This window comes from Lolium perenne, chromosome 7 (genome assembly GCF_019359855.2).
Source record: "Lolium perenne isolate Kyuss_39 chromosome 7, Kyuss_2.0, whole genome shotgun sequence".
In the NCBI taxonomy this organism is placed as follows: Eukaryota; Viridiplantae; Streptophyta; class Magnoliopsida; order Poales; family Poaceae; genus Lolium; species Lolium perenne.
In genome coordinates, this window is record NC_067250.2 from 294621557 (window position 1) to 294632113 (window position 10557).

Here is a 10557-nt window from a genome sequence, read left to right on the forward strand (position 1 = left end):
TCACAGTAGCAACCCATTGTTACCCATAAAGTTTTTATTAAGAAATTGGAATAATGGGATTATCCAAATAGTTTCAGACTAGTTGCTCATAATGTTCATAACCGGGGACACGGCTAAATACTTAGTTTAACACTCTCCAGAGTATGTACACTTTTCCCACATGATTTGGCCAGCCCCTTCTACCATGATGGTTAATTTGCTTAAATGGTCGGGTAAAGGCTAAGACGAGATCTTTGGAAAATAGAACCATGAACCGCGCTTCGTATCATACCCAACCTACAATTCACTACCTGTTGATACACGACTGCCATGGTCCTATAACTTAGTCAAGACAGAGCCCATATGACATGTGGTTTTACTAGAGGCTACCAAAATAAAACCTGTCAAATCTCTTTATTTCTCGGTGGCCATCCACAAGTGTGATACACATGACCGCCATAGACATGACTCTGGTGTAACCACTCAACATAAACCAAGCAAAGCCATTTGCACCCAGATGATTCATTATCTTAAATTATTTTATTACATCAAGGCAATGATTTTCCAGTATCACATAACACATCATGAATTCCGAAACCACCTATTTAAAATAGCAAGGCTAAGCACTCTACAATACGGTGGTGACAAAAAAATCATGTCATAAAATTCATATGGCTATCCTAGATAGATTTCTTGGCATACCAATATATTTTTGAAACAATTTCTACACATACATAGTTATTGAAATTAACAAATTGGGCGTAGAAAAATAATAGGACAGAAATAGGACAGTGTGTGACTAATGCCTTCTTAATTGTTCAAACAATCGTTGCAGTCGCACTCGTTGCACTCCGGGCAATCTATCGCAACCAGACAAGTCACAGTCAATCTCAAAGCAATGAAATTACACAACAAAATAATGTATGCATGCATGCTTTGGAAATAATTTTAGATTCGAAAATACATTTATACGCAATTTGTGTATTCAATAGGTGTCTTAAATAGGGTTTTAATGCAAACAACAAACTTATACATAAAATATTTTCATAAATATGATAAACAGGTATTGCTGCATAGAGAATTTCAATGGTTTTCATTTGGCATTGGAATCAAATTAAAATTATTTACCAAATTTAAAAATACATTGAAAATACTACACACTATTTATAATTTGAAAATCTGTAAGTTTTGTAAAAATACAAACTTCCAGTGCCACGATGCTTCTCATTTTTATGAATTCAACTGTATATCATTAATTAAATTCGAAGCTACAAAACAATTGTTATGAATTTTACAAATTCAATCTGGATTGCACGTTTGCCCTTTAATCTGACGGCAGCTTATCCGCGCAAAAAGGTATCGGCCAATCGCAAAACGCCACGTGGCGAGGTTTCTCTAATAACTCGATTTTTCGTTTCTCCAAATATAAGAATCTTGTAAAATTCAAAACAACTGTTTCATAACTCGGAATTTAACAAATGATATACCATTGGATTCAAAAAAAATAAGAAGAACATCGTGGTACTGTTGGTTTGTATTTTTACAAAACTTACATATTTTCAAACTATAAATATTGTTTTAGTATTTTCAATATATTTTAAATTTGGTAAATGATTTTAATTCGATTCCAACGTCAAATGGAAACTAGTGAAATTGTCTATGAAGTAGTACATGTTTATAATATTTATGAAACTACTTTATGTATAACTTTCCTGTTTGAATTAAAACCCCTAACTGAGACACCTATTGAATACACAAATTGCATAGAAATGTATTTTTTAATTTAAAATAATTTGGAGCATGCATACATTATTTTGTTGTGTAATTTATCTGTTTGCATTGCTTCGAGATTGATTGTGAATTGTCTAGTTGTGATGGATTGTCCGGAGTGCAACTAGTGCGGCTGCAACAATTGTTAGAACAATTGAGAAGGCAACTGTCACACACTAATCCTATTATGATGGCATGTCACTCCAGAAATTATCTTTGTTAGCGTTTACCTGCTCGGGACGAGCAGGAACTAAGCTTGGGGATGCTGATACGTCTCCGACGTATCGATAATTTCTTATGTTCCATGCTACTTTATTGATGATACCTACATGTTTTATACACATTATATGTCATTATTATGCGTTTTTCGGAACTAACCTATTGATGAGATGCCGAAGTGCCGATTCTGTTTCTGCTGTTTTTGGTTTCGTAAATCCTAGTAAGGAAATATTCTCGGAAGTGGACGAAATCCACGCCAGGGGGCCTATTTTTACACGAAGCTTCCGGAAGACCGGAGGACTTACGAAGTGGGGCCACGAGGTGGCCGGACACCGGCGGCGCGGCTCGGGCCTTGGCCGCGCCGGCTTTGTCGTGTGGGCCCTCGTGTGGCCCCCGACCTGCCCTTCCGCCTACTTAAGGTCTCCGTCGCGAAAACCCTAGGACGTTCGACGAAACCGGAGAAAACCTTCCGAGCCGCCGCCATCGCGAAGCCAAGATCCGGGGGACAGAGTCTCTGTTCCGCACGCCGCCGGACGGAAGTGCCCCCGGAAGGCTTCTCCATCAACACCACCGCCATCGTCATCAACGCTGCTGTCTCCCGTGAGGAGGGAGTAGTTCTCCATCGAGGTTCGGGTCAGACCGGTAGCTATGTGGTTCATCTCTCTCCTATGTACTTCAATACAATAATCTCATGAGCTGCCTTACATGATTGAGATTCATATGATGATGCTTGTAATCTAGATGTCATTATGCTAGTCAAGTGGGTTTTACTTATGTGATCTCCAGAGACTCCTTGTCCCACGTGTGTAAAGGTGACAGTGTGTGCACCGTGTGGGTCTCTTAGGCTATATTTCACAGAATACTTATTCGCTGTTATGAATGGCATAGTGAAGTGCTTATTTATATCTCTTTATGATTGCAATGTGTTTTGTATCACAATTTATCTGTGTGCTACTCTAGTGATGTTATTAAAGTAGTTTATTCCTCCTGCACGGTGTAATGGTGACAGTGTGTGCATCGTGTAGTACTTGGCGTAGGCTATGATTGTGATCTCTTGTAGATTATGAAGTTAATTATTGCTATGATAGTATTGATGTGATCTATTCCTCCTTTCGTAGTGTGAAGGTGACAGTGTGCATGCTATGTTAGTACTTGGTTTGGTTATGTTGATCTGTCATGCACTCTAAGGTTATCTAAATATGAACATTGAATATTGTGGAGCTTGTTAACTCCGACATTGAGGGTTCGTGTAATCCTACACAGTTAGTGGTGTTCATCATCCAACAAGAGGGTGTAGAGTCTAGCATCTATCTATTTATTCTGTTATGTGATCAATGTTGAGAGTGTCCACTAGTGAAAGTATGATCCCTAGGCCTTGCTCCTAAATACTGCTATCGCTGCTTGTTTACTGTTCTACTGCATGTTTACTTCCTGCAATATTACTACCATCAACTGCACGCCAGCAAGCACTTTTCTGGCGCCGTACTACTGCTCATATTTATTCATACCACTTGTATTTCACTATCTCTTCGCCGAACTAGAGCACCTATTAGGTGTGTTGGGGACACAAGAGGCTTCTTGCTTTGTGGTTGCAAGGTTGCATGAGAGGGATATCTTTGACCTCTTCCTCCCTGAGTTCGATAAACCTTGGGTGATCCACTTAAGGGAAACTTGCTGCTGTTCTACAAACCTCTACTCTTGGAGGCCCAACACTGTCTACAAGAATAGAAGCACCCGTAGACATCAAGAACGCAAACAAGACAGTAAATAAAGTAAAACTAGCAACTATTTTTTTTTTGTATTTTTGATGTAGGAAGCAAACAAAGCAGTAAATAAAATAAAGTAAAGCAAGACAAAAACAAAGTAAAGAAATTGGATGTGGAAGACTCCCCTTGCAGCGTGTCTTGATATCCCCGGAAACGGCGCCAGAAAAAGTGCTGCTGGCGTGCAGTTGGCGTGGGAGATAAAAATCTTTGTGGTGTAACTTTTCTTCAGGTCCCCGGCAACGGCGCCAAAAAAAGTGCTTGATGCGTGCAATTAACACACGTCCGTTGGGAACACCAAGAGGAAGGTGTGATGCGTATAGAAGCAAGTTTTCCCTCAGTATGAAATCAAGGTTTATCGAACCAGTAGGAGCCAAGAAGCATGTTGAAGGTTGACGGCGGCGAAGTGTAGTGCGGCGCAACACCAGGGATTCCGGCGCCAATGTGGAACCTGCATAACACAATCAAAGTACTTTGTCCCAACGTAACAGTGAGGTTGTCAATCTCACCGGCTTGCTGAAAACAAAGGATTAACCGTATAGTGTGGAAGATGATGTTTGTTTGCGAAGAACAGTAAAGAACAATTGCAGTAGATTGTATTTCAGATGTAAAGAATGGACCGGGGTCCACAGTTCACTAGTGGTGTCTCTCCCATAAGATAAATAGCATGTTGGGTGAACGAATTACAGTTGGGCAATTGACAAATAAAGAAGGCATAACAATGCACATACATATATCATGATGAGTACTATGAGATTTAATCAGGGCATTACGACAAAGTACATAGACCGCTATCCAGCATGCATCTATGCCTAAAAAGTCCACTTTCAGATTATCATCGGAACCCCTTCCGGTATTAAGTTGCAAGCAACAGACAATTGCATTAAGTATGGTGCGTAATGTAATCAACACAAATATCCTTAGACAAAGCATCGATGTTTTATCCCTAGTGGCAACAACACATCCACAACCTTAGAACTTTCTGTCACTGTCCCAGATTTAATGGAGGCATGAACCCACTATCGAGTATAAATACTCCCTCTTGGAGTTACAAGTCATATGAACGGAGAGCATGCAAGAACATAAACAACTCATATGATAGATTGATAATCAACTTGACATAGTATTCAATATTCATCGGATCCCAACAAACACAACATGTAGGATTACAAAATAGACGATCTTGATCATGATAGGCAGCTCACAAGATCTAACATGATAGCACAATGAGGAGAAGACGATCATCTAGCTACTGCTATGGACCCATAGTCCAAGGGTGAACTACTCACACATCGATCCGGAGGCGATCATGGCGATGAAGAGTCCTCCGGGAGATGATTCCCCTCTCCGGCAGGGTGCCGGAGGCGATCTCCTGAATCCCCCGAGATGAGATTAGCGGCGGCGGCGGCGTCACAGTAAGGTTTTCCGTATCGTGGCTCTCGGTACAGAGGGTTTCACGACGAAGGCTTTAAGTAGGCGGAAGGGCGGAGTCGGAGGAGTCACGGGGGCCCCACACGCTAGGGCCGCGCGGGCCCAAGCCTGGCCGCGCCGCCCTAGTGTGGCGTCGCCCCGTGGCCCCACTTCGTTTCTCCCTCGGTCTTCTGGAAGCTTCATGGAAAAATAAACCCCTGGGCGTTGATTTCGTCCAATTCCGAGAATATTTCCTTTGTAGGATTTCTGAAACCAAAAACAGCAGAAAACAGCAACTGGCTCTTCGGCATCTCGTTAATAGGTTAGTGCCGGAAAATGCATAATAATGACATATATTGTGTATAAAACATGTGAGTATCATCATAAAAATAGCATGGAACATAAGAAATTATAGATACGTTTGAGACGTATCAAGCATCCCCAAGCTAATCCCCGCGTAACACCATAGCTTGAGTTCCCTCTTATAGGAATAGTTATTCTAGGGTTTATGGTGTACTCCTAATACTCTAATTCAATGGTTGTCCTTTATTCTTAAATAGGTAAAGCTAGGATTAGTATGATTGGTCTCTCTCATTTGGGAAGGTCTTTAATACTAACCTAAGGTTAAGTTCCATAGAGAATGATGTGATCATCAACATCTAGGTTTAACATGAATGGGTTCTCTCTCTAGGGAATGTCTTGAATAAAATCCTAGGATTCCTCTTAAAGATGATGAGTTGAGTATAAGGATGTATATCCAAGGTTTAACTCAAGGTTTGTCATTGCTTCTCATAGAACTCTCACTTATCTAGTTCTGATGTATAATAATATGTAATAGAGAAGAATATATATTCCTAGGGTTCATCTCCTTGTCTTGTTTCCAAGAGTAAAGTGGAATGGATACCATGAGGTTCATGGTAGGACCAAGGATTAGTTTAAGACATGGAAAAGATAAGTCAAGAATGATTTCTTCATTTTATTGTTACTTGATTTACCATTGAATATATGTTCCTATGTTATGGCAAGTAATACCATATTATGATCTTTAATAAGATCAAACAATTGATCATTGAGTAAAGTGTGGTTGTGTTGATTATTAATTCCATTTGATCTAACCCCTTAGATCCAATCATCTCTACCCAAAACAAGGTTTTAACAAAGTCACATTGAGGTTTATAGCGCTTGACTTGACGAGCTACTTCAATTCCATCAAGGTCAAGTGAAACTTCAGTTACTGTGACTATTTTACTTTAAAGCGCGAAAATTCCCCGAATTTTCTATGCATGAATGCAATGCACACATCTGTTTTCTTTATTTTTGTAACCCCAAATACTGGGATATTACAGACAGCGACGCGCACCTTACTACACCCCCGTTGGCCATTGACCCATCACGCGCTTGTACCAACCATAGTACTAGGCGCGCGCCTGTACTACTCCCCACAGTTGAGCACCTTGTATTGCGCTGCCCCACGTCATCGTCACCACGTCTCGGGTGTACTAGGAAGAACATACTGTATCACCTCTGTGTGACCGTCACGCGAGTGGAAAAGTCGTGATATGAACCCAGCGACCAGCCGTATTCGCCCGTGACGCTCCCATGATGTTTTACGGTACCGGCGGTGAGAGCGACGGGGCGTGCAGAGTGGTGGTACCTGGAAGGTGCGCCGCCTCCGTCGCTGCGCACGCTCCAATCAAAAGCCGAAGGAAAACACTCCGGTTCCCCCGGGGGATCCCTTCTTAGCGATCCTCCGCTTTCGCTGGACGACGCGTGTCCCTACGCATGGGAGGCAGCGAGCGGTGGGGGGCCCACCACACCGCTATCCATTGGAAGCTTTCTCATCCACGCATCTCTCCTTTATTTCTTCAGCCATGGATACAGCCATAAACTCTCCCCCGCGCGCTCGATTTTTGCCGTTTGCTGTAGGGATCGCCGGCTCGAATCCGCGCGAGGAGAGCTCTGCTACCGCCGCCGCTCTCCTAGCTCCGCCACCTTCGAGCCTCGCGCCGCGGGGGCCCTGCACCTCCTTCACTTTCCCCTCCCTTGCTCCCGGATGAGGGAAACCCAACGAGATTCGCCGCCGGTTCGTTCTGTGCCGCGGCTGTGTGCGGCTGGTGGTGCTACCATGGGCGACGGTGGAGGCGAGTTGCGGACATGCTGCTGCGACGGCGGCACCGCGGTTGTCCGCTGTCATCGAGTACGGCGGATGCGAGGTGCAGCCAGGCTTCTGCGACGGCGGCGCCGGTTGTCCCCTGTCATCGAGTACGGTGGGTGCTGACGTGTTGTCAACGGAGCCGGGCGGCGCTGCAAGCGGTGATTCTATCGGCGGTGGGCGACGCTCCTACAAGCGCCCGGCGCCGCTGCTACAAGCGCCCAGCGGCGCTGCTACTTTGCTCCGGCGGCGCTGCTACGAGCGCCCAGCGGCGGCGGCTGCTACTTTCCTCCGGCGGCGCGCTGCTACTTTCCTCCAGCAGCACTGCTACTTTGATCCGGCGGCGCTGCTACAAGCGCCCAGCGGCGGCTGCTACTATCCTCCGGCGGCGCTGCTACAAGCGCCCAGCGGCGCTGCTACAATTGCCCGGCGACGCTGCTACTTTCCTCCGGCGGCGCTGCTACAATTGTCCGGCGGCCCTGCTACAATTGCTCGGCGACGCTGCTACTTTCCTCCGGCGGACAATTGTCCGGCAGCGCTGCTACAAGAGACCGGCAGATAGCAAACGCCGAGTTCCGGTGCTGCAAAGCTGGCGGCTGCCAGTGGTAAGCGTCGATCCTGCGATGGTCGACTGTTGGTGCTACACGGGGCTGCCGCCGCTGCTACGACCACTAGCCACCGGCTGCTGCAAGGGTTGAGCCCGAGGGCGAGCAACGCTGCTGCAAGGGTTGGTCATCGGTGCCACTAGGGGGAGGCGGCGCTGCTGCGAGGGCAAGTTCGCCGGAGCTACGCCGGCATATTTTAGCGGGCGCTTGGGGATTATTCCGGTGGAGAAGAAAGTGACTGCACTGGGGAGAGATAAGGGAAAAGTGACCTGAACTGGGTCCACCCACGTGGGGAGGGGAAAGCAACGCTGAGCGTTTTTCGTATCTGATGCCATCGGACGGTTGAGCACCGGGGGATCGGGAATTTGATCCCCCGGGGACGCTCAGCGCTGGCCAAAGCCGAAACGTCTGCGGGTCCTGCTGGGAGGCAGCAGAGCAAAATTATCCACCCACCTGACGCCTCCGCCCCGCCCGGTTCTTTTTTTTTATTATTATTATTATACGTAGGAGTACTTATCTTATCTCGATGTCGGTTTAGAACCCCACTAATCCCCGCGTGCGAGGCGCCCCCTCATCGTCCTCTCCTCAAAAAAGCCGTGCGAGGGGGTTGTGTTCGTGGTGGAGGCGACAGCACCAGCGGCAGCACTACCGACGCCTAGGGTTTCGCCGCCGCCGCCGCTGCAGTTCACCGGGCGTGACCCAGGTACTCACCCCGCCCTCCACATCTGCTCCTCTACCCATCGCGCGCCTCTACTTCCCCTGCGCCGTCCCCTGCTCCGTCTGCGCGCGAATATCGGTGCGCGTGCCGGCGGGGGTTCGGCGCCGTGTTCCGGCGGATCTATTTCGTATCAGCGCTCATCGTCCTCTGCCCATTTTTTCGCTTTTACTGGTGCTCGTGCTCGTGCTCGCGCGATCGTCCTCCTCCGTTTCCGCTAGCTGCGTAACGCCAGCAGCACCGCATTCTTCTCTCACGGTTCCAATCTATTTTTCCGCCACGACTGTTACGTCTGCTCCATCTACTGCTCCAAACCTTAACGCCCAAGCTTCGTACAGGGCATCGATGCACAACAATGAGCCGGACGCTTCGTTAGGATTTAGCCTATGGCATAATAATCGGAATGATTCAGTTCAAGTAACAAGCGCCTCACACCGTGTGGACCTGCGTTGCAGCTTTGGACTGTTTCGGGATACGCTAGGATTAATCCCTGCTATTTCCCCTAGTTAAGCGCCTGCTTAAGCGGCCACGATTGAACGTGTCTATTTGTTCGAGGACATCAGTTGCAGATGGGTGAAACAACGTGTCAGTAAACAAGGGAAAATGGTTCTTAATATTTTTGATTTGTTTTTTTGTTTTTTTACCAAAAGGCTTGAATGCTATGGTAATACATTTTGCTTATCATGGACCATCACTGCTTGAGTTCTGCCCTCGTTTTAGTGGTAAAACAAGTACTGGCCTACTGGATCTTCCATCCAGTCACTCTAAACAAAATAGGGAAACAACGAGGCAGCGTTTACTTGGATGTTCTTCTCTTGCATATGTTTTCATAGTTTTCTGTATGCGCAGTGTCTTACTTCACTGGTTATGCCAAGGATTACGCGTCGATGAGTCAATCATGGGTAGCGACTCATAGACTATTCATGACTCATGGAGACTAGAGTCGACCATAAAATACCACAATATATATTCACTAATATTCTAATACTAGTACTCCTTCCGTCTCAAAAAAAGCTGCCCAACTTTGTCTAGCTGCGGATGTATCTATACACTAAAAATGTATCTAGATACAACGGTATCTAGACAAACTTGAGCAGCTTATTTTAGGATGGAGGAAGTATGTAAATATGCAATACAACAGAAGGCTGGGGACAGGGAAACCTGGTCCATTGCATACAGTTGTCAGGGCCTTCCTCTTCATCAACCAGCAGCCTACAATAATTATCATAGCAAAAAAGACCATATCTGCATAGCTTCTGTGTTAGCCAGCTACAGCAAGGATATCATCCTACCTTTCAGTCCTTCACCGCAAAGGATCACATTTTAAATCCGTTTATATTGTGATTGCTAATTTACTGTCTGATTTTTTTACACTGATGGAGTGATGGGTAGATTCTTTACTATGTTTTGCCAACTTACTCCTTTTCATTTTTGTGGATATAGCATATTCTGTTTCCTGATACTCGTGTGTTTGGGTTTTTGTGCTCGCTTAACCCTACATTGGAATAATCTAATCAGTTGACACTGGGCATTTGCAATTTGTTAAAAGCTTATCTTCTATATCTATTACATTATATCAAATAATTTTCCTTATCATCTGCAACCATTGCTGTCATTTTTCAGAAAGTTGTTACTGTCATCTTTGCAGATGGTTGTAATATGTTACACATCCTCTTGTGCATCGCCCTGCATCCATTTTCTTATTTCGTCATAAAATTTCAGTTGATTATATTGTGTCTTGTTTGATAAGCTGTTCTTGTACGAGGTATAAGTATATATTAGAAGATTTAGAACATGGGCAAATTGCAGATATTGTCGATGTTTAGATTATGTAATGCTGTATATGCACTGCCTTTTGAATCCTATATTGAGAAAATGCACCCATTTATTTTTCTTGTCATGTTTATTCTTGATTCTGATATTCTCTTTTTCTGCAAGAAAGTT

At 45.0% G+C, this 10557-nt stretch overlaps 1 protein-coding gene across 1 annotated transcript in view; it reads left to right on the forward strand.

Annotated features, from left to right (window-relative positions):
* LOC127312187 (uncharacterized) overlaps positions 1 to 10557 on the forward strand; it is a 34419-nt gene that overhangs the window by 2196 nt on the left and 21666 nt on the right. The window lies entirely within an intron of this gene.